We start from the raw sequence: 25,946 nt of genomic DNA, 5'->3' as shown, positions 1-25,946 counted from the left end.
CTCTAGCCATTATTATATTTCTTCTTCACACTCAGATTTAAGATTGCAATAAACTTTGAAATCTCAAATTGTTGAGTTAAAACTGAATAATTCAATTCAAATAAAGCGAAAATATGTATTACAATGAGTAAAGAACTAATATTAATATATCAGGTCACCCTGGAGAAGTACCATAATCATATTATAATTTTTATTCATTTGAGGTCGATTTCAAGTGCTTAAAATTTGAGGATAATATCGTCTATAGCTGATGGCTTAGTTCGAATTGCTGCATTTAGACATACTTCAAATTAAAATTAGTTCCAAAGAAGCTGCAGGATATGCCGCAACAGTAACTTTTAACGGAGTCACCCGCTAAAATGCATTCCAATGCAACAATTTCAGAGCGTAAAAATCATTCGCCTTTACCGGGATCCCGGTCAAAGCGAATGACTTTTAAACTCTGTAATTGTTGCATTAAAATTAGTTGATGGATTTAGTTCTCTAACGTGAGATGCTTGCAATCCATTGTTTATCTATAAATAAGGAGTACCATTTTTTGTTTTGAAGTTAAAAGATTTTCTTTTTCTTATTAATTGAACAATAGAAATTAATGTAAGTTACCCAACTTTATGACCATAACGTAAAATTAGAAATTTGTTGAAACGCAATCAGTAAACACTTAAAAGCAATTTATTTTATTTGGTCTTAATTATCGTACTATGAAAAACGCAGCGACTATGCAAAATTTTTAGTAACTCTGTTGCTGATATGTTACTGATTTTTGTACTTTTACTCTGTTAAATTATTGCTTGTGAAAACTCAGTACCAAGCTTTAAGCACTAAAACTATTGAACTATCTATCTCCTTTCATTTGTCACGTCCCGAAGGCGTAAAAGTAGTTTATAAATAAGGAATTACTCCTTATATTTTGACCACCATATGTATGAATCAATTTCATGGAAGAATAAACAAGCAGTCCCCCAATTACTTTCCATTATATACAACGAAATTTGAATATTCGTCAATGGTTTGTATTTTTTATATGCAATAATATTTCAATTTCTATGGAAATCTTCACCTTAAAAACTGCGTTTTAAGTGTGATCATCATTATAAAATAAATATGTTAAACATGATTATTTCGTTCTGTGAATCTCAATGAACCCTTTTCTAAGAACTAGGTCCCGTGTATTTTTAGAAGCACCCTGCCAAAAAACATTTTCATATTAATTTGTTAATTTTTAACTAGTAGCGTGAATGAATATGAATCAAAACTGTCATCCATGTACTCCATTATAATGAAAGTACCTAATATGAAGGCTTCCAATGATCAACTTTTTATTCCGTACTCTGTCCTTTACGCTAATACTTTTGGATCTGAGTCAAGATAATGGACTATATACTAACCACGTAGAAGTTAGCTTTTAGATTAAATCTCTAATAGAATAAATCATAGCTCACTTCCTCCCCTAAACAATTTGTGCTTCTGTAATACTATTTATTAGAATCAGAATTTCCAGGGTTCAAGATATATTTGGTTGATAACGGGTGAAGGACTACATTGGATTTGGTTATCAAACTCCAAGCTGGGGATGTGAAAACTTTACCCCAGGAGGAATCCATGATCTTAACGTGGCCTTCTCGGCGTAGCTTAGTGAGATAGCGAAGTATTTGCCTTTCCGCGGTTCAGAGAGGAAGTCTTTGTCTGAACTGCCGTTGCTCTCAGACGATGTCCCCGAAGGCATGGTGAAACCAATGATATCCTTATCGCAATGAGCCATAAAATTATGCTCACCTCACGGATTTCTTGTCGTGAAGCTACGTTAATCGGTTATGGATTGCTATGGCCATATCATTATCTCAGGCAGTACATTGAGGTAGAATTTGACGATTTGATAACAAATATTTCACATAAAACTTCGCTAGAACTGCTTCCTCGATCAGCTTCGTTTTCTTTACCTATCTTCAATCTTTCTTTCTCTTCTTCCTTCCCCTCCTACCTCTTCCCCGTTTTCCCAAAATTCTTCCTTCTATCGCAGTATTCAGCGTTCCACTACCCTTCATAAAGCTCCTCCTCTTATTTTTCTGCCTTCTCCGAATGTCATGCAGCAACTGTCACATTAAAGATTTAGAATTAATTAGAGATTAAGACATTTTTTTCCAGCCCATGCAATTCATTTTCTCCATGCTCCCACAGCAATATACGAATTATTGCAAAATAGTTGGCACTTTTATATTTTCTCCCTCCCGTCCACTATCTGTTAAAAAATCCACTTGAAAATGGCAGTGCGTCAAATGAGCAAAAATGTTGCCCAGTAGAGTTCAAATATGCCTAAAGTGAGGGTTCTTTCAAAGGTGCACCCTCGAGAGTGATTCCAATAAGTCTACTCGTCCTGACGTCTAATTGCTCTCAACCGTCGACTCCCCCCTCCCTGTTCGGCCAACTTCTCTCTTTTGGTTCCCTCGTCTCCGAACCTGAACGACTCCCGAAGATTCCACGTGCTCCCTGTCCAGAAAGCCCTCCTCCGTCACCCTTCTCCTCACCTCCCTCCCCGGGAGGCACGCCGCGCGCGTGGGCAAGCCCGGAGTAGGCGGGCTTAGAGGGGAAAAAATAAATCCCGGCGCGATCTCCTTCCTCCCGAATATCTCTCCCCAGAATTTCGTGGCACAACCCCCTTCGGCCGCCACCAACCCTCACACCCCCCTTGTACCCCCACTCGCCACCCACCCCGCCTCCGATCGGCGGGGGGGGGGGGGGTGAAAATCCTTTTTGACTCCGGACACAGGTTCTCCATTACGGGTAGAGGGCAGACTTCCCCGGGGTTGGATAAAGAACACGTGTGTGATTGGAAGGGATGACAGAAGAGGTGGATGAGAGGAGAAGAAACGAGGGTGGAATGTGAGCGAAACGGGGTTGAAGGCTTAGGGGGTTAAAGGAGAGGGATGAAGGAGAGAGAGGGTTGGACAGGAAAGCCAAAGGATTCGAGATGATGGGAAAAGCAAGGGACTTCGTGATCGAAAATTGTGGTTAGGAGTCTGTTAATTTCTGTGGAAGCTGGGTCTCTTCCTGAACAGGATCTAGAAAGGTTACTAAAGGAACTCTTTAGGTTGCTGTAAACTTCTTTCAGAAAAATATTGAATGATGCCGAACGACTCATCTCTGAAATTTGAATGCATCCAAGTTTAAAGAGGTTTCAAGTGGAATGCACTAAGGCCCAATACATACTAAAACGACCAGCGTTATCTTCTTAGATAAATCTCTGCAGAGGAATATAATGATCCGCAGAAAAATTAAAATATGGATCTCTCCGTATCTATTTGAAGATGGTGAAATAAGTTTAGAGAATAAGGACAGGATTTAATTCCATACGTTTTAGAATACTTTGGTAGTTACGATAGGTTAGCATTAATTTTTAGAACTTTAATCAATTTAAAAAAAGGAAACGAATAGCAAATAGGTGTTTATAAAAACCATAATATGAATTATTCCACTTATAAATTGACAGAGTAATTATGATAGTATTGCTAAAAATTCTGATTTTTAATAATTAGTTTTGAAAAATGTTTTCTTTTACCTGGATATAAAGTATGGCTTTTAAATGAGTTCATACTCTTCACTCTCCAGAATAACCAACACCAGGCACTTCGTTCGGTTCGGAGGTTGCTGAAGTTAACCATAATTGGATCAGTTAGAACATAATCCGCGGCGAGCTTATGCAAGAACACACTGCGAATAAAGAGAGAGCAAAATACACATATTTTAGTTAATGCGCTCTATAAATAACTTACTTACCATGTGCTAATGATAGACTATGATTATTCAGAAGCTTATTGAATATATCAAATAATGTCGCGCGAGAGTGATGCATGGTTAACATAAGACAGAGGAGGTTAGTCTTGACAAAAGATTAGGATTTTAAACCGAATCAATAGCCATAGGATGGCCTAAATCAACTTAATGTCTTTGATGGTAGTATTTTAATTAGGAACTCAGACACTGGTAGCCATTCGTTTCCAGAGCTCCAATTTACCTCTGTATGTGTGGGCGAGCGGAGTTCTGTAGGAAACAGCTACACGACGACCCCTATCGGAGAAAATTCTTATGTTTATGACTTCCGTCATATGGGTTATTGAATATTCAATTCAATAGCTCACATAGCTCAATAGCTGCATTTCATACTCTAAACTGGTAGATAAGAAGAGAGTTTGAGGGCACGTGGGCCTACTGTAAGAGGGGAAGGATGTGAGAGGGGAGATGGAAGAATAAGAAGTAAGGGGAAAAATGTCAAGACTGGCGGAAGGAAAGGAAGTGGCGGAAGAGAAAATGATAGGAGGAGTGGACGTGCAAGGAAAACTCGTGCGTTGGGGGAGGGAGGCTGTTAAGATTGAGAATGGGGGTGCTGCGGGTGGGGCTGGAGGAGAGCCAATAACGTCGTGGGGGCAATGGTCGGTGGCCGGAAGAGAGGAACCGTGAATTTCAGAGGAGGGAGCGCTATTGGAGGGGACGCCAGGGCCTCGGAGGAACCCCGTGTGCAAACCAGAATATAGGATTGAAAACAAAACAGGATTGAAATGAACTGTGACGTGCAATTTGTTTAATATAAATAAATAAATAAATATATATATATATATATATATATATATATATATAATATCTTCGAAATGGAACGCTCTTCGGCGACACACAAATATATAAAAACTCAGATGTAGATTTTTAGAATATAGAGACACAAAGAAAGGACACTCACAATTTGTTATTTTACGTTTCGACAGCACGGCTGTCGTCTTCAGAATGGCTATATATATATATATATATATATATATATATATATATATATATATATATATATATATATATATATATATATATATATATGAGAATGATAAAGGAAGGAGAATTTGACTCATTAATTCGAAATTTGAGTAACTAAAACTAATATCTGTGAAGTTTAACCCATACAAGGTTTATCAATAGCAATATATCGGTGAGAAACATCGCAAAGTAAGCCTAAAAAAAACCCCTCTTCCCAATAAATGACCATTTCAAAGGACTATTTACTTCACACCGTTTGACATAAACTCAAAATGCATTATACCTAATCAATTTTCAAGCTCTGTTGTACCTCTCTTCAAAATACATTTTCTTTTCCACCCTCTGGAAACTCCCTTACTCAAAACTTTCCCTTCTGCCGCAGTCTCTTCAATGTCTCATTCCTCTCAACAGACCCATCCACTTATCTGCCACGCTTAACCACAGTCGTCAACTTAAAAGGTTGATTCGATAGGTGAGAGTAGAGCTCACATCGTACTAAGTCCAATCGAGTGTGATATTAATATGTAATGACATTTGGTTCCACTTTACCACCTTTGGTTATCCAGGAATATATTTGCTAGACAAATCGCACAGCTAGGATGAATCTGTGTGTGCCCAGAGGCAACACCCAGAATCAAGTCAGGATCTTCCATTTTTTTCATGTGCTCAAATATAGGTTACGAGGTTAAATTAGTTAAATTGCTTAAGTAAACTATAGTTCATGTACATTAAATATTTCAAGAGACTTTTCATGCAAATTATTTCGTCGGATTGTGAAAATGTACGCTAACGTATTTCCGTATGTAGAAGAGAAGATTCTGGTAGCATGTAGTCAGAGTGGACAATTTTGAAACATTGTTTCAGTAGTCGATTCCCTTCAACAACTTATTTTAGTATTTTTCGCGTCTTACTATTCCCCTTTTGAAATTACTGTCTATTTAGACCACGATTCACTCGCTCTCTGTTAGACGAACAGTAGCAATTAAAGGGAAGTGGAAATTTTTCGTCCTTCTGGATTCCAAAATGAGGCAAATACCGTCGACCTTTTACCAGCCCGTCTCTAGTTTCTGGTCCTTTCAGGATTTTCCTGGAATCACTTATTGCCAATAGTCATCGACCCCCCTTGAGATCTCATCCCCCCCCTTGGCAAAAATCCTTCCCCTTATCGGAGGCGTTCTCTCGTGTTTCCTCCCCCCTTTTACTGTAGGAGCAGTTTTAATCACGCTGATTAAGTCCCACTCTTGGGCACCATTAGGGGTCCTTCCCCCTCTTACTTCGATTTCTTTCTTCTCCATTCGCCTTTCTTCCTTCCCCACTCTCCGAAATTCTCGTTTCCAATAAATTTCCTCTTTTCATCTCTTTCCGCGCAAAATTTCGCCTTTTATGACGTCCCATGCTTCCTTTATTGAAAGCTTTGGGAGTTATCCCGGCAGTAAGAACGAATTGATATCAAAATGTGCTCTACCAAACGTTGAAAGTTCAAAATTTTCCTTTTTAACGAATCGCGGCCCAGCAAGATAAACGACGGAGGTTTAAGTTCGAAGTCATTTCGTTCAAATGGTTATTGCAGAGTATAGTTAACGAAATGTTATATGAAGCGTATTATTGCATAGATATGGGAAACCCAGCTGTTATAAGAAAAAAAATGCATAAACTCAGGTTATAGACTCATGAGAAATGTGCGTCCTGACGAAGAAATAAATGAAATGCGATACAGCACAAGGGCCTAAAAGAAAATTTGCTAGACATGCCTGGTAGGGGAAGAGACAATGAAATGGCGCTAGGATAGATAGAGGTCTTTATTTGGGTGGAATTGAGATCAAATGGTCCCTTCTTCCATTTAACTCATAGTCATATACATGATATAATAGCCATTAAATGTATAGTTATATGCATACACAATACCTATACACGTGAATACACTTAAATACACATAGACGGGCAGACATACATTACGCAGAGATATGCACATCTAAAACATATACATATGCCTTTAAAACTTTATATGCTCCTAAACATAAACGTATACACAAAATAAAGTGCAATTAAGAAAGAAAAAATAAAATAGGAAAACTCTAAGCAAAGAATGTGGTTTGTGGGAAAAGCTAGGGAGAGCGTGGCGTTGGTCACAAAGTAAAAACCCACTCAGGAAAATGCCCACGAAGAGAAGGGGGTTGGAAAAACCTGCGTAAATCCTATAAATTAGAGGAAAGATACATATACATTGTTATAATTAGGATAGATTCGAAGAAGGAAGGAAAAGTGGATGCAGAAGATATTGAGATGTGGAGTTATGTCGAATATTATGATTGGATTTTGTATAAGACATGTTCAGGGAAGCAGATGTTGAAAATTTTGGACAACATTAATGGAGCTATTGAGTGTGAAGAGCTGAACAATAGTTTTGACCAATATAAAGTGTTAGGGTATCATGAGAGTAATGTAAAGGATGCATCAGAATTGTAGCAGTGATTTTTTCTGGGTCCATCAAAATCCTACCTTAACCGGTGGGTGGTGGCAAACAAAATTGGTTTTACTATATGTACGTCAATCTAGCGCTTCACTTATAGTGGGTCATTTCCAAGTTCGAATCCGGGTTTTGTCTTTACATACTATCTCGAATAATGCGAGTTTTACACTATATGGTAGAAGCTGTGTGACTTTTTGCGAGCATCCTTGTTAAGGAAACTAATCGTGGCACTGTTTAAATAATATGCTATTTTTACGAACCGCTGATCTTGGTAAGCCTAAAATTGAGTATTAATCATCAAATTTCTGAATATTTTCCATAATTCCCTTTTATTGACTAGATGAAGCTTCACGTTGACTACGGTAATATTGGAATTGCAGTGTTAGAGAAATAATTATAGATCAGGTCATTCATTGGCTCGTACAAATTTATTTATTTTATTTTATTTTAAAACATTATTCACATACAGCAGTAGCGCCAATTTACAGGGAAAAATATAACAGTGGGTATAGTGAAATATTTAGTGGATGCGAATAGTGCCATTCAGTTTAACTGTTTCATCGATTTTCAAATTTCCTTTCCATATTTAAGAATAATCTGTCATGTATAATTTCTTATACTACCGAGGATTAAAATTTTGCATGTCCATGCGTCACTGTTGAAGGCTGGGGCGAGTGCAGAAAATTTTGCAAAAAATATTTTGACTAGAATAGCTAGAATCAAGTATGTGGAATACAACACGATTTTTACCTTACTTTTTATTTTCTGATGGGTCGCCGTAAATATTTTGCAATTCGATGTCATGAGGTGAATGGTGAAAATCTTGGGCGTGAAGGCTGTCAATGTTTCGTTCAGGCACTTCTTCAGCAGTAGTCAATCCTAGGAAAAGAATGTGAGTTACACTTTTATCATATTTCTTTTCCGAAAGTATAATATTTCTAGTGCTTTTTGTGTTATTGTGGTATTGTTTGTGGTATTTCGCACTGTTCGTTCAGATTATCATTCATAATATATTTTTCTCTCTAGATTATGGATAGTCTATGATGAATTGATGGTAGAAGGCTTTTTGTCAGCAAAACGTATGAGTCTATGAGAGATGAAACTTTATCGATTGAAAAATGTTTAGGTTAGCATTTCTTTTGTATCAAATTAAGCGTTTGTTCTGACGCTTAAGTTGGGACAATAGGATAAAGTTAAACGAGTTTTATTGATGTGGATTCATCTCAAGGCTTCATCTTCCAATAACGTAAACGATTTGGAATTCCATCGATTTGTTTATGCTCCGAATAATAATATACTAACAAAAAATCTCTTTTGAATGCTTTTCTTCATAACACATGACCGCATTAAATTTAACTATTTCCTTTTTGTCAATCAAAGAAGAAGACGTAATGCTCCTTTTTCAGTTTTTATTTAAATAATATTGTTTTAGTTTCATATTATTATCAGTTGAAATTTATGTATTCAGTTTGCTGTGCCAGAAGCAGAAATTATAAAGAAGAAGAAATGATAAAGAGATGGGAATAACGTTTAACTTCCAGATGGAAATTTGTACTGTGTCCGTACATAACAAGATTTTTGCTCAGATTTGGCTACTTATTTGATACTGAGCAGACGGTACAGGAAGAGTACACGCATAGTAGAGAGAGAGAGAGTAAAGGATCCTAACAAACTGATTACAGTCACGACGATTTCACTCTTCAAGAAATTTCTGCTTGGAAAAATCACCACCACAGTTAGGACCTTGGGCTCGTGGCCCAGGCGCAGAAGCCAATTTTCGGTCCGGACCAGTCTATTTTGAGGGATCGAAAGTTAGGACGGGTCAGAACGGCCGCAATCTTTTGGAACTTCGCCTTTCCCTTCTGTTTGAGGCCTTTTGTACTCTCTCCGACAAGTCCCTCTCTCTAGACGTCACTTCCTTCTCCACTCGTTACCGACCTCCGTAACGGGTAGACATGAGCTTTCAAACATGATCTAACACGTATAGCATTAGCCCCTACGTAATAATTCTTGGGTGAGAAGAGAAATTACCCCATTGACATTTCATTACGTTTCCTTACCGAGTGGTGGTATTCAAGAGGAATCTTACTCAATATTTATTTTTGTAATATTTCAGAAATTGTTTATTAAGAGAAAATTTAACTTACTCAAACAGCACAGGGTACAAGTTTTCTCACTGATAAAACTGTCGTTTTGGAAATATTCAAGTACTTAAGTATCAACCTGTTAAAAAATTTTCCGAGTTTTTCTTTCGGTTCCTCATATTTATTTTGAGACTAGTAAAATATGGTCGTAATTCACGGTAGTTAGCTTGTTTTCAACACAAACACGTATTAGTTGAAGTAATCAATGGAAGGGAATTTCCATTGTAATGAACAATGCTCTCATTAAAATTGTGATTTTGGTACGCCCTTTCATTTTTTTCCTGAAATGTGTCTGTTTAATATATTAATGATGCTGTCGGTAATTACGTCATAGGGCGTAGTGTTCTTTCGGCCCCTTACCAATGGAGAGAAGGGGTAAAATAAGTTGAAGTTGGCCTCCAGCTATGTAAGTACGACCTCTGACAGGAAAGACGGCTGGCCACCTGGCGTATTTTCTTATACTCTCCTTCGGGAATTAAATTCAAATCGGGGAAATTGAAATCACAATGCTTTTCGGAGTCCACGAGTGCGAATCGTGCCATGACGTGGGGTTGGGGGTATAGGATTTGCGAGTACAGGACATGGCCAGCAGGCGCTTGCCCCCTCCCCTCCTCCCCGACCCAAGTAGTTGCGCCCTTCGAACCGTTACCCTGTTCGACACCCTCCTCCCGCGGTCACCCCATCTCTATCACTTCCGCGGACTTATTTCATATGCAGTATACCTTTTTTCCTTCCCTCACTGCCCCCCCCCCCATGGCCAATTGCCTCACTCAACTGCCCCAATCGTTTTTGCCCATAAAAACGAAGGCCTCCGTTCGCATTTCACGCGTAGGGAAACGTGAGGGGAAGCCGGGGAGAGGGGAAGAGGGGGCAAGGGCCTCAACTTCCCCGTTTTACATCATCCTTCCACCTCACGCCATGCATACCTCTTCCCCCTCCTGTGCTCTTCCTCTTACTGCTATAAGCATTCTACTGCTTTTTCACTCAGTATTGCGATACCACCATCCTTCAAATAAAGAATTACGGTTTTCCTATATCATCCTAGACTCATTGGTGGTTACATTTATTAGTGTAATAGTTTAATGTTGGATAATTTAGTTCACTTGTGAAGAAAATGTTTGCATAAGTGAAGTTAGTGCCTCTGTACAGCACTTTTCTTATTAAAAGGAGGTTGAAGTTAACTTTTTAGAGACCGACATTGGCTTTTGTTTACAACCGGATAGACAATAATAAATTTAGTTAAATCGCCCAACATTTTTACCACCTCACCTTCTCAACCGAAGCCGTATTATTCTTTTTAAAAATATTAATGGCCAATGGTGAGAAATGGGGCTTTGATTTCTGATGAAAGTCTCTTAATGAGTAATAGAAATAGTGATCAAAACAAAATGCGATGATTAATAGAAAATTATTGTCAGGTTGATCATTTTAAAAATGTCCCAAGTAATAATGTGTTTCACTCATGAAACGGCCATACATAATCGCGAGCTCGGTTTGCACGATTGCATTTTCGTTATAGTAATCCACTGACGTATGGACATTCCTCTGGTGATTTTTTTCAGCATTCGTCAGCGTTTTATCATGCAATTCTGTTAAGAGAGGACTTTGTAATTTATTAAGATCATAAAATTATAAATAGACATCATGTGTTTGATGGCGTTGTTTGTATTTTGTTTTGATGCTCAAAAAAGTTGGTATTCGTTGATGTAAAAACATAAGTGTATTTCAATAGTTATACTCCACGTTCACATTTCTGAAAATGCAAATAGCAAATTATGTTGTCAAATTGCGACAGTGAGCAAAAGCAATTGTAATTTACACATCGTTCACTTTAAAAAAAATGCAATACTGACTATCTACAATGTGGCAGTATATGTGAGCAGATCTCTGAAAATAGTAGCAGTAACTGGTCCAGCGTCACGGATGGGTTAGGCAGATAACATCGTTTTGCAAATGGTTCATTAAAATTAAAACTTAAATACCGAAAATTGCTAATGTTACGTTGAATGATTGCATGGTATTAATGATGTATTTAAATTTCTCAATTCAGAAAAGAAATTTTATTGACATAAAATCATTTTTTTTAACTTCCAAAAGTTCTTGATTGAATATCATGCCAACCAATAATTACTCTGACATAATCGGACTTGATTGGCAACCTTTCATTGAGTGTTGCTTTCGTTGTTCTCTATTTGTTGCGTTTCAATCGATAGCTTACTTGTTAATTTAAGTGCTTTATCACATAATGATTGAAGTAATTATATCAGAGAGATCCTATTGAAACAAATGCAATATTTCATATGTTCTACCATTCCGTTTACATTTTATAGATTCTCTCAGATAAAATAATAATAACTGCTAAAAGAATTCTAACCATATATTGCATTAATTGGCCAAGTAGTCAATTTAATTTACAATTTTGCTTGATGATAAAATACCGCGTCACCATTTGGTTAAACCTGGTGGACGGGGCCTCAAAATATTCCAAAATAGTTTTTTACTTTCCAGTATTGGTCTTTACAAAGCAGAGATCAATGATGCGACTAGTCTGATGACATTTAATCGTATATATTGATGATAAAAAAGGCATATTTTGATGCATTTTCTACCGATGTACCAATAAAAATCATCCATATCACCCCCTAGGATTCAGGGTGGTTAATTAACGATGGAAAATAACTCAACAAGGCCTACAACTCCACTTTCTGCTAATATTGAGGAGTAAAGATTGAAAATTCTTTCATATTTGTGTATGTATTATAACTTTCCTTGCACTTTGAGAATTTATTACTGTCCAAACTAAAACTAATCTGGCAAATTTTTAGTCGCTACCTTTTTAAAAGCTCTTGCCCCCATTTAGAAATTGCACCTCTCTGCAATAATATTGCCATGTTTTCCCTGGTGTCTGATGGTTATGTCCAATTTCCTCACTTTCCGCCCATTTTTTTTTAAGAAATGGCATTGGAAATGTTACAAATATATAAGGATTTATTTCCTTATTTCATGCAATACAGAACTAAAAGTTCTCACCGTCAGTTTCAATGCAAAGTATTTTGCAAGAAGTGCATCGCCAATTATTTTTCTGATTAAGGTTGGTAGAATTATTTCAGGAGCTGAGTTATCCCCAAAGTGATTTGTCCCCAAAACACCTAAGTTCTGGCCACAACATCTCTGGATTTTCCTTTTATTGTCCGTTGATGGAATCGTATTAGAGATTACGGAAAGCGTATTTGCCCTCCGAGGAACTCCTCCCGAATCATTTCCTGGGTAAGCAGCCCTGACGGTCAGGTTAATTTGTTTAACATCGTTCACTTCTCCAAAGGCATTCGCTCATCTTTCCGCCGGACTAAATCCCACCCGGCACGATTTCTTCCCCCTCCCACCCATCCCGCGAGTCTTCATTCCTTCTTCTATACCCTCCCTTCTTCCTCTCCCTTGTAATCCTTTATTTCATTCCCCGATAACTCTTTCATGTTATTCTCTCTCACTCTCTCTCTCTCTCTCGCCGTTTCGCTCTCGTTCCTCCTCTCTTTCCCGGCAACCGTCCCCCCCAACCTCACCGTCCGCGCTTTCATTAGTCTCACACGACCGTCCCACAATCTATCAATCGATTGCCTCTTCTCCTTTCTCTTCACCATTCCCTCACAGCCTGCCCTTCGCTCGGAGCCTTTCTCTCCACCCACAAACACCGCACCGTACACTTTCTCCCATCTTTGTCCCCCTCCCACCTCCCTCGCTCGATTCCCAAAGAACGTTCCCAATCCATCTCTTTTTAACCGCCAACAGGAAGGGGAATTTCTCCTCCATTCCACACCCTCTACCCCTTTACCTACCCCTGCCTTTAACCACTGCGTACCCTTCCCACTATCACCCGACCGTAGAAGCAAAAGGAGACTCGATCCACGCCACCGAGGCAGTTCGGTACCCCTATAGAAGAGAGGAGAAGGGAGTTTTCGGGGGTCGGAAGAGGATTTAGCCTTTTTTTATCTCATGAAATGGATTATAGGTCTAGCGAGGGTTCATCCGAGGGGCTGTGTAAGGGAGAGAGAGAGAAAGAAAGAAAGTATACGTGAATGGGAATAGTTTTTGGCCCGATATTCGTCGGGAGAGAGTTTTAGGACGGTGTAATAGGGGTGGTTAAAGTCGTTTTGGGTTGGGAGCGGATGGGACAGTTTTCAGAGATGATTTGGAGGATTTCATGGGTGAAATAGATAAGGAAAGGATGGAAATTTCGAGCGGAATAAAACGCGACAGGCAAACGTATTCTTTCCGTCGGGTGCGTTCGTTTGCTTTCCGCACTTTCGAAAGGGGAACGTCCCAAGGTTCGGGGCAATTTACATGGAGCGACACAATGGTGAAACCTATACTTGGGGGTCGAAATTGAAGCTTATAGTCTCGTCTTCTTTATTTAATCCCACGTTTGGTAACGGCGAGATGAAAACGGAAGATAAAAGTAAATAACAAAAAGGCATGTCAAAAATAAGGATATAAGAGGCAAAGGATTTCACAAACGGGGATTTGGCAATGATTGTGAGGGGATTTGGCTTACAGATTGCGTGGGGCGACGGAGTAATCCCGAATGAACAAGTTGAAGTCTGAGAGCGAAGGTTCAATCAGCATGTCGGGGAGTTCAAGGTCTGTTTTAGAATATAGCGACAATTTACGAAAATAGTGCCGCTATGTGGTTCGCAAATCAAACTTCATTCAATGATGTTATTTCATGAATTTCGTAGGATGGTATTCATATCATAATTTTCATTCGTGCATCGTTTATGTAATTATTGTTTAAAATTATATGCTATAGAGTCATATTAAATTGATATATTTCTTTCGCTAGTGTAGAGCATAAATATTATGAACTACACCAATTTAAATAGTTGGGTAGAGTTAAAAGTTGGTCAAATTTTCCATGGGTGTTGGAAAACGCACCCGATTGACCCGTAGAACACTTCGAACGTGGAACAAAAACCGTATTTCATTACCGTTTTGTTGCCTACGAATTGGAAGCAAAACATTATATCTGTGATGTGATAATACCTCTTTTTTTATTTTAATGTTTTATCTATGCTTGAATCTAGATAATCCTTTCAATGAGGAATTACAAATACTATTAACTGTAATCCATAAATAATTTCGAAGGGTAAATGTGGAAGAAGTATCGAATTGGTTTATATGAATTTATTATCGGAAAGATTATCGTCATATTTTACCGGAAATCAATGTTTGATTGTTTCGAGATCACCTCAATAAATTGATTATTTTAATCTAAGATAAATTAAAGAAATCATAAGAGTCTTGAAAATTAGAATTTTGCACAAATTTTTCTCGTCTCATTCTCGGCAATATTATTGGAATGATATCAAACAAAATTTGGGTTTCATTTCTCCGTATATTGTTTCGTCGAATTTTCAGAGAGCACGGATAACTTATCTTCCGAGAAGTATTCTCCGGGGTGGAGAGAAGGCTTCGGGGAGAATTTTAATTTTGGAAATTACTCGATGCCGTAGCCATATTTCACGCATCCCTGTGGAAACAGGGCGGATTTATATTTTATTGTTATCATTTTTCTGTTTCTTTTTTTTATTTCGCCGACCAGGCACTCCCCAGCCTCCTCCCTGCCGCAGTGTTCGCGTCTGGTAGCCATGGCAACCGACGAAAGCAAAACTACCATCGCGTCTGGAGAGGAGGGGGGAGGGGGTGGGGTGGGGTGCAGAGGTCGTTGAATAAGACTTTCGGTTCTTTTTCAAGGAGCCAGGAGGGTTTCGGTTAAAAAGCGACTGCAGTGTTGTATGCGTGCATTCGTATCTCGTTTCGTTCGGAGGTCGTCGAAAGAAATGAGGTTTTTGAAGAGGTGTTTATTCTGGCCATAATAATGAACGACGTAATTGCTAGAATAGATAATGGGTTGAAATGTCTAATTAATAAAGTACATTACGAAGTCAAGAGCGAAATTATATCTTTTCAGTTGATAATGGTGTGAATATATTAGTTTTTTGCCCGGAATTATTGCATTATTTTTTTAGTTAAGATAATTATAAATAGATTTATCGCCATAGCATTTACTAAGAGGACTTTCGAGCGTAAAGGATTGCTATCTTCAGTGAAGGTTATAGTTATCTCCTATAGATATCATCTTTTTCAAATATTTTTGACCAACTCCATACTGATCAAATAAAAAAAACAGTAATGTTTTCTATTTAGTCAAAGTTATACAAAGTGGCACCATCCTCCTTTTTCGTTTTTGTACGTGCAAACTAGAGCCTTTAATTTTGATGGTGTGAATTCATAGTTCGCACTCAACACTAATTCCGTATTCTTTCGTTTCATCTCAACTAAAACAAATCATGCGCATCCGTACACTATTTTCGTCCGGAATTTTTCAGTTAGTACGTGGGACCAGTCATGATTTCACAAAATTCTGAAAAATACGTAGGACTGAAAAAAAAGGAGGCATGTGTATGAAATAGTGGCAGTTTGAACAATAAGGAGAGATGAGGAGGAAAGCGGAGGGAGGCAGTAGGGAAGAGGAAGAAGATGACGATTTGCGAAGGAGTAAGGGGAACGAGAGGGAATCGATTGAGTACTCGTCTGCCGTGAGAAAGTTTTGGGAGGCCGCCAGTGATGACAAATCGTTTTCCATTCGCGTGCCAAAAATAAAATGAAAGCAGCGCAACGACAAATTGCGTGCCAGCAAGCAGCGGAGCAGCCGGCAATTCATTCCCGTCGCTGAGAGCCGGAGCCCGTCCTCGCCCTGTGGGCAATGAATGGTTGTGGGGGGGAAAGGGGGGGGGGGGGTAAGGAACAAAAAGCCCCCTTGGCGAGCTTGAGTCCAAATTTGGGAGTGCGCCGTAAAAGTTCATTATCGCAATCGCGCCAAACGAGCGCCCGCCGTCACAGTCGCTGGGCTAATTTCTCTACTCTTTTGTTTTTCATATGCGCACAGAATGGCGAAGAAGAGCGTCTCGGTGAAATGCTAAAATAAGGGAACAGATCATAACTAAAGCCCAGATTCATCCCTGGCATCAACTCATTCCATCTCAGTCGGAACCCGCAGATGGAGTGGCGTTTAAGTTATAAAAAAACAACATTCTCGATATACGAAACATTAAATTTATTATACCTCGAACATAACAAAAGTATCCTGGCTCCCCAGTGATTTGCCTTTGATGCCGACATTAAATCATTTAAATGTGTATATTTTAAAGTATAGTTTATTTTAAAAAGACCACACAAACCCATTGTGAGGGTGATGAAATATTTATACTGGTAACTATTATTTTCCCCGCGACTAAGTGTATGATTTTCGATTCTTTCACATCCAGGATCAGTGGGTATATAAATATCAAGAAAAATGTTCCTTGCTTAGAAATAGTAAAACTTCCAGTTCTTAAATTTAAACCAAGCCAAATTTAAATTCATTGATAAATGTAGTTATATGCTCGTAATTTTATTAATGAGCTGATGGTGTATATTTCCTCATTTTGTAGCATCCTAGTATTCGCTCGAAGTATTTGCGGAAGACCAATTTCACACAAAATTTAATAGTTTTATTTCTAGACATAACTTTTTCTTCAATAATATGAAAATTGAACGTGACATTATAATTCTTGATGGGGTGAATTTTTATCACCTCCCGTGAGCCTCGGTTAGTTTCCCCTGCCCAGCCACGAGACACTTAAGTCCTTGAAAGGCGAGCGTAACAATGCCACGTGTGGTCCCGGTATGTCACGGGAGGGAAAACGGACCGCTTCTCGCCTCACACCCGCCCGTATCTTTATGGCCGACCCTAGCAGAGGGAGCGTACCTTTTGCATGCATTCCACTTCCCAACCCCTCTCCGCATGCTATGCGTTCACGCATGGGAATCCGAGAGAATGTATTTATTTCACTGGTCGAATGACGAAGGAGACTTATGATGCTTATTGCCATGCGCTCCTCGTAGAGCGACGAAAAGAAACCATTTTACCTTCCTCGGTCCAAATAGAAAACACGATAATTTACAATTGGCAGTAAAATTTGTGTATAGTTTATTTATTAACTTTCAACATATTTTAAAAATGTCGCAGTCGGGTTTCTTGTTTCGTGCATTCAGAACGATTATTCATTTTAGCCATATATTCACTGAAACAGTTATTAGGCCTTCGGTTGAATTAGTTTTCTATCTCATAATCCTTGTTTTGGATTTCAATTTTGCCAAATACGATGGAAAGTGTAAATAAAGGTTTTACCGTTTCCATTAAGAAAGCAATGATACTGAAATGAGCTGATTCATTCCTGGAAACAAAACTTTTCTTAGATTTTATAGTAGAATGCAACTTGTACAGAAACAAGAATGCTAGGATATCGTACTTGTTTTTTGTAGCTGCTAGTATATCATAATTGTTTGTCTTTTTCGCTGCAGCAACTTCTATAGTTTTCGCTTTCATCATGTTGCCTTCGCTGTAGTTTTTCGATTGAAATTTACAGTTGGCATTGACACTGCCAAGCAAGTGAAAAATGTTGTGATGGAGAATCTGTATCCAAGTGCGTGCCTCCTGTTAAGGAATGTAAAAAACCATTCCTTTCTCGTAGCGTGTAGGAAATAGCATGCTCTTTAATTTTGTTATTGAATCGGAGCATTTATTTAAAGACCGATCGATTTCTAAATTTTGAGTAAATACTCGTAAATGATATTACTTAGCAACTTACTTAGCAATCCTACATATTTAATTTCCTCCTGCCCACATAAAATAGTTTCTCTCATCACGGTGTATATACTTGTTCTTCTGTGAATGGTGTCAGTTAATATCGTCGATTTCAAACTGAATTAAGACGGTTTTGAAAATGAAAAATTGGTTGTATGGGTTTAAAACTGTGTTAATACTTTGATGAGCCTTTTTCGATGGATGCTGAAAGAAATTTTTTAATTCATTATATATATATATATATATATATATATATATATATATATATATATATATATATATATATATATATATATATATAATCAATTCTTAAATCGCCTCTTCCTTATATAATTATGCATATATGTGTGAGTGGGTCTGTAAATATATATATATATATATATATATATATATATATATATATATATATATATATATATATATATATATATATATATATATATATATATATATATATATATTTACAGACCCACTCACACATATATGCATAATTATATAAGGAAGAGGCGATTTAAGAATTGATTATATATATATATATATATATATATATATATATATATATAATGAATTAAAAAATTTCTTTCAGCATCCATCGAAAAAGGCTCATCAAAGTATTAACACAGTTTTAAACCCATACAACCAATTTTTCATTTTCAAAACCGTCTTAATTCAGTTTGAAATCGACGATATAGACCGTCTTAATTCAGTTTGATCTACCGGTTAAGGTAGGCTTTTGGATGGGCACAGTTACTAAATAAATATTTTGTTACTCCTAACAAAACACAAAATTCAGCATCCTACTCTACATTAGATCCCTCTTCATCACTGAGTTTATATATATATATATATATATATATATATATATATATATATATATATATATATATATATATATATATATATCCCTCTTCATCACTGAGTTTATATATATATATATATAAACTCAGTGATGAAGAGGGATCTAATGTAGAGTAGGATGCTGAATTTTGTGTTTTGTTAGGAGTAACAAAATATTTATTTAGTAACTGTGCCCATCCAAAAGCCTACCTTAACCGGTAGATTACCTATTAATAATTTTATACATTTATGCTTAATTATATAAGGAAGAGGCGGTTTAAGAATTAACTGATGGATAAATAATATCGTTCACTTTAAATTTTTAAATAAGAACTGTTTCAATATTTTTCTATTTCCAATCAGTAGTGATAGTTAGACCGGAAACAATAAGATAAGCAATTCAACAGTGCAACAATGTAAGAAAAACAACTCTCCGTGGTAGACGATGTGTAATAGCGGAGATACACGTACGTTTCCATGATTCAAAGATATATTAGAAGGTTTTTCTGGGAGTAAATACTCAAACAGTATTTTTTCCTTCCATTGCTCACATCGCTCAGAAGGCTGGAATGAAACACCGTTCGGAGAAAAACCTCCACTATCCTTGCCATCCCACCGAATCGTTTTATCATCGCCTTCACGGATGATGGGATTTTCCAGCGAACAAAATCAATGAATGAAATAGGAAATGCAAGAATTCCATAGCATTTCACCTGCGGTTCCTGGCGCTGGAAACACATCTCTGAGTGTATATTGAACCTTTTTTATCACTGCCGCGTACCTATTTTATCTCGAATGCATTTCAAAATATCTCTTTCAAATGTGCAAGCAGAGCAATATCTTTAAATTGAGTGGATTCTGCCATTACAGCATTCAGATTCATGGGTCGAATGCAAGATTAGTGTCAACGTGAAACCAGTCTTTGCAATCTTGACGCAAACGTAACGTAAGAAAGACCACAGTGGTTGCACAACGTTACGAAAAAAATCGTTCATTGGCGCAGTCATCATCATAAACGCAAAAACTCTGAAAACAAAAAGCTTTGGTGATAGAATCGGTTGACGGTAAAAGAATTTTCTTGAATTCTCATTTCTGTGTTGTGCAAAGGTTTTGACCCAGACGAAACAATTCACAACCGGAGTAAATCGGTAGTTCTATGAATAAGTTCTTTTTGAATTTCGATATTCTTGTATGTCAAATCCAATGGCGTTGTTTACTTTATTCATTCCTGGAAGTTGCGAGTGAAAAGCGAAGGAACAGGAAGGGGAAAGAAAATTTCATGAGTGTTCATAAGTTTTGAGGAAATATACCATAGATAATGACTTTATATATAACTATTATTTTACTTTGGAAGTACATGGTCAAATATTAAAAAACATTTTCTATCCTACAATATTTCAGTGATAGGTATAATTGTTTAAATTTATCTTTTTTCTCAATTGATATCTATAGCACAGCCACGTGAAATAGTACGTATTTCACTATATCGTCCGTTAAGGGTGCGCCATTCTGTTAATTTGAAATTGAGTTGAAAATAAAAAAATCATGTATTGCAATTATAGCTCGTTTAGTTAACTATCCTTGAATTATTTTTTCGTATTTGTCAAGTTTATGCAAAGGTTTTAACGTGTTCTTCTGTCCCTACGACTCCTAATATTCCTTGTATTAAGAGTCTCTTCAGCCGTACTCTCCCATGAATTTCTGTCCCATCCCTACCTCTCAAACCACTTAACTCCGTCCGTATCTGTTTAAATGATAAGATTCTTATCTTATTCATTCTATCAGTATGGTCAAACCAACAAGGCGCACTTTGTTCAGACTTGCAACTTACAGCTGCATCCAATTCACATTTCTATTCGCATAACCCTCTCCAAACTATTGACTCAACTTTAGCCACAGTCACTCCTCAAGTATCCCGTACCAACCGCGTTTATTCGACTTTTGCTTTTATCGTGGGCCCTTGCAAATGTTTTGCTCCCGTACCACATTGTGGGAAGGAATACACCTTTACGCACGGCCACTTTTGAAATTATGTGCCACGGCCATTCCATGAAACATGTCAGGAAGTAGAAATAACCTCCGCATGATCTAATAAAAGCAGGTAAATGAGAGCGGAGGACGATTCCTGTGACACATTAAAACGCTTTATTTGCTTTCACGCTGTCCGCGTCGCTCTTCGCCTTCCTTCTTACTCATTCTTTCCCCCGTCATTCACTGCGACTCCGAGGGGCGGAGCCACCGCACTCTTTTCAAAATCACCGAGAGCAAATGAGCACAGTGTGCGGAGGCGTGATCGACAGGTGTCCCCCCAACCCCTCGCGTGGCCTTATCCGTTGTGAGAAACTACTGGGCGAGAGGCGGGGGAGGGGGATGGCGACAGTAGAGTGGGACACTGGAGTAGCGGGGGAAGGGAGATAAGACGGCCGCGCGCGGCCTTTTACGAAAGGGCAACCCGGAAGGGTGTGGAGGCGTGGTTTGTGGGGACTGGGAGTATGACGTGGAGAAACGATTTCTCAAGTGGCGGGGTCCGAAAGGGGGTGGAGGGGAAATAAAACAGCAGAGACTCAGTCGGTGGTGGTGGGGCGCGGTAGTGGGTAGCGAAGAGAAACAGTCGATGGTGGGGTGGGAAGGGCCTGAAAGGGTCGGGGCACCGTGTGCGTTGAAGGGGCAAGGGGTTCGGATTCTGGGTGTTCGGGAAGTGCTCTTCTTCCCTTTACGCGCGAAAACTTTTTTATTCGAGTGCTCTGTGCGAGTCTTGTCAGTGAGAATTACAAGGGAGTAAGACGCATGGGACGGTGTGTTGTGCTGGGGTTCGGAGGGAATAGGGATAGGGAAAATGGATGGTGGTGAGGGGGAGGAGCAATGCGCAGAGCACGGGCAACACATCGGAGGAAGTGGCAGGGAAAGGACGAAGAGACGGACTGAGAGTTGCTTTTACGATGATGCACTTCAGCATGTTCGGTTTAAATGGCTGAAGGGGTGTGTAAGAGTGTGTAAGTATTGGGTAAGAGCGTTAGGGGAAAGCGGAATCCGGATGGCAATGAGGTGATTAGGAAATGGAGTATGTTCTGTCCTCTGTACTTACATATACCTCGGGTCATAATTTCCAACTAAAAAAGTTGTACGTAGCTATTCATTAAATGCTGTCGAGGGCTTTTTGACACGAAAAGAAATATCCGCAAAGTAGCGAATTTTTCAAATCAAGTTTAACTACATGCCAAACTTTAACTTAATGCCAAATATTTAAACTAAAATCTATAAAAAACTGGTGAACCCCAACTGTGAAGTTTTTTAAAAAATATTATTGCCAACTGCCTAAAAAAGGGAGTTTCCAAAAAACACTACGAAAAGATAAGTGGATTTGTGAATGAGAATGGCAAATGGCCATCCATGTCAAATTTTTGATTTATTTCTCTGTTCAATGCGAAATTTCATACTTTTCCATAATATTCTGTTTCCAATTATTGGGAAAAGGGTATCATTAAATAATGTCTATCAGCAACGTAAAAAGATATTGAGAAAATTAAAAAAAAAATTTAAATTGTAATATCAGAGAAATATGATCCTGAATTAAATTAAGAGGTGTTAACCGGGAGTCGAGTGAGGGCTACAATTGAAAAATATAATAAAGTATACGAGCAGGCGGGAGGTTATGGAATACAGGAAGGGAAGTCCACTCCTGCTTGGGTACGCGCTGGACGGGAGGAAAGAGAGGAGGCGGCGAGCAGATGGGGAATGAATGGGCGGTGGGGGTCGAAGGGGTGGGTCTAGGTGGGGTGGGAGATGGGGAGGGATCATATGGCCGCTACGGTGGGAGCGGAGAGTGAGGGGAGGAGAAAGGAGAGTGGGGAGGGCGTGTTCTTGGTGGATTCCATGGATGAAGGGGGTTGAGGAAGGATGGCGGGGGGAGAGAGTTTGACGGGCGGGGGTGCGAGGGGCGGCGGCGAACGGGAGGGAGCGGAAAGAGTTCTCCTTGGGGATCGTGGAAATATTTCACGCCTGCCCTCCCCGACCATTCCCCACCCCCGCCGCCTTTCCTCCCCCGTCCTTTACGCCCAGTCTTCTCCCCACCCTTCCAAAATGGGTAACGACGCAGAGGAGCAGGAAGGCATTTCTCCTCGTGTACAGAGAGCGGGAGGGCATTTCTCACATTCATATACCTATGATATTTCACATGACACTGGTTGTAGGAGACTTGTGAAGACTTACGATGTGAATTGTTAGTGTCAGAATGGACAAACTATCGTGAATAAAATGGAGACTCTATATTTTACGAGTGGAAGACATCTAAGACCACTGATCAAAGGTATTCGGAACGACTGCTATCAGTATCGAAGCCGTTGTATGACTCACTCTCGTCAACTTCCGTCTTGATTAATATTCAAAGATAATTAGATGTGTTCCCTGTGGTACGGCCCCATCATTCAACATCCTAGGTGATTAACTTCAACAGGCTTTTTAGCCTAATTAAAAGCAGAAAGGTATTGTTGGTATGCTTAAGAAATAGTTATAAAATTAATATCTGAGGTACTGTGATGGTACTGATATTGATCGCTATTACCCATGTTAATTCATGCCAGTTAAATAAGTAAAGAGTAAAAATCAAGAAATAATCCTCTGCATGATAACATTTCTTCTTCAACTCCATGAACATAGGAATATAAATACACATCAATTGTTACTTCTTCCGTACTAAGATTAATAAAATTAATCTTTAGGGTAACTGCTATGATTTGTTCAAATTTCTGAAGATTTAGAAACTGTAATCGTAATGAAATGTCGGCGAATGTCTAAAGACTCACAGATTCGCACTAAAAAATTATTAATTTTCTCAATTGAGTCCCAATTTAATCTGCTAATTATGTCGACGGCGTCGAGTAAAATTTAATTTTCGAACATGAGCTTTGTTTACGGTGGGGATTAATTTGATGATATATTTATTTTTATTGATCTTCTATTTGAAAATATAATTCATTTTTGTGACATAACAACGTTTAGAATGAAATACTCTTTCTATTTTTTGAAACGCAATGTGTATAGGACATTTTTCAAAAATGCCATAGTTTTGATCATATACATGCATTTTATTTTTGGTTTTCCGTGATTATTGTACGAAACTCTTATATGAATGTTCGGTATTTCCTTATAATTGAAAAATGTTCAATAACCGTATGTACGACAAAACTTTGGCTTGAAAATAGAGGAGCAACTAGGTGTCTGATTCATCTACTATTGGCGCCTTTTTCGAAGTAGTTCTGGCGTTCGGAGTCTAAGGGCAAGTGCGTCGATGCAAATGCTTCACTGTGAAGGGAGTCGAGCATGTCGGTTGTGAAGAACTGCGGATGAAAGCAATGGGTGGGTGGGTGGTGCAGGTGGGCGGTGCGGGTGCGTGGTGCGGAGGTGGCGTGCGGAAGCGCGGCCGTGCCGTGCGAATCGCGGCAACCGAGGCCTTAACAACCGCAGCACGCGGAGAAAAGGGAAATCAATACCGCATCGAAAAGACAGGGGTGGGGAGGGAAGTAGTCTGGACGAACGCAACGCAATACGGACGTCTTCTGTTTGTGAATGTCTCCAGCCAACTCTTAGTCGAACCAACTTACCTTCGAGGCCTCTAGCCAGGGGTCGCTCATTCATGCATTCCCTTCGAAGGGAGCTCCCCGCAGAATTCAGTTCTTGACAAGAAGGAAGTTTGCTAATAAACGGCGAGGAGTTATTATATCGGGACCAGAGTTGCGGAGGAGTGAATGAGAGAAACGAATTAATACTTCTGAAAAACTGCTCTCGTTCATTAGATTATAAAAAAAATGGCGAACGAAATAAATTATACAGATCCCTATTTTGGAAATGCTTTCTATTGTAGGCATTCATGCCCATTCCTATATTTTTTTGCAATCTAATTAAAAAGTAAGGCAAAACTATTTTAAGCCTCTACATGGTATGTCAAATTTAATGAATCAGAAATGTGAATTATTTAAATACTGCTCACAACATGACTGGCAAGCAATTGATTATAAATAATCGAGATGAAATAATGAAATTTTATTTTGTACAATTAGTGTAATTTGGCCTTAGACACTATGCATAAACGAAAGGATTAATGAATTAATTATTCTTACCTTGAGGAGTGCATGCTTAGAAATCAGCCAAAAATTCTCTTGCCTAATGTTGGAGTTTGTACACGTTAATATTTACACTTTAGAGCTATTAGAAGAAAATTAAAGCTATGAAAAGGTAACATGAACACATTTTAATGAGCAAAAGGAATATACTTTGGCTTAGCAAGATTGAGCAACAGATTTATCTTATACGATAGAGGTACAAAAAGAATAATTTGAACAAGGTGTAAAAAAACAATTTTCAAGTTTGAAATACGTTTTGTAAACCTATCTTCAAAATATTTCAAATGCTTTCCTTTGAAAATATCCGGTAAGGCGACTCCCGGTCTCGAAAGGTCCTCTTCAATAGTTTAGCATAAATGAGGTTGCCTAGGGATAAGAATAAAAATCATGTACAGTAAAATCGGGGTGAAAATTTCGATTCAGTAACATAAAATAAATTTTCGAGAGACGAGGAAGACCAATGTTTTCGATCGCCCGGGAGCTCCGATTCATTTCTTCGCCGATGAATCCTCGAATATTCGCATTGGAGGCGCAGAGCTTTGCTGTACCTTTCAGCATAGGTAACTCAGATACAAAAATCAAATCAGAATAACTCTTTAAGGAGTTATTGTTTTCAGTACTTTCTACGACTAACCAGCACTCCCTCTCTCCGACGTAATTAACATCCGACTAATTACGTATGAAGTCGAGACGAAGATGCTGTCAAAAATATGCCCCTTTAAGCAGCCAGGTTGTTGAGACCTGGGGAATGAACCCCAGTCATTCCAATTTCATTGCACTCGGGGATTTTCCTAGCAGGTTCTTATCGTAGGGAAACTTTATCGGCGGATTTCTCGTTTAATTGGCCTGCTTCCCAAAGGAGATCGTCGGGGGGAAATCCCTCGTCGCCATCCCCTACC

General features: G+C 38.6%; 1 long non-coding RNA gene across 1 annotated transcript in view; it reads left to right on the top strand.

Annotated features, from left to right (window-relative positions):
* Window positions 1-25,946, top strand: part of LOC139694352 (uncharacterized) — a 532,868-nt gene that overhangs the window by 504,146 nt on the left and 2,776 nt on the right. The gene's annotated exons all lie outside the window — the stretch shown is intronic.

Source organism: Hetaerina americana, unplaced genomic scaffold (assembly GCF_022747635.1).
Source record: "Hetaerina americana unplaced genomic scaffold, ioHetAmer1.1.p SCAF_5, whole genome shotgun sequence".
NCBI lineage: Eukaryota > Metazoa > Arthropoda > Insecta > Odonata > Calopterygidae > Hetaerina > Hetaerina americana.
Note: the sequence above shows the minus strand (reverse complement) of the source record. Positions and strands in the feature narration are given on the sequence as shown.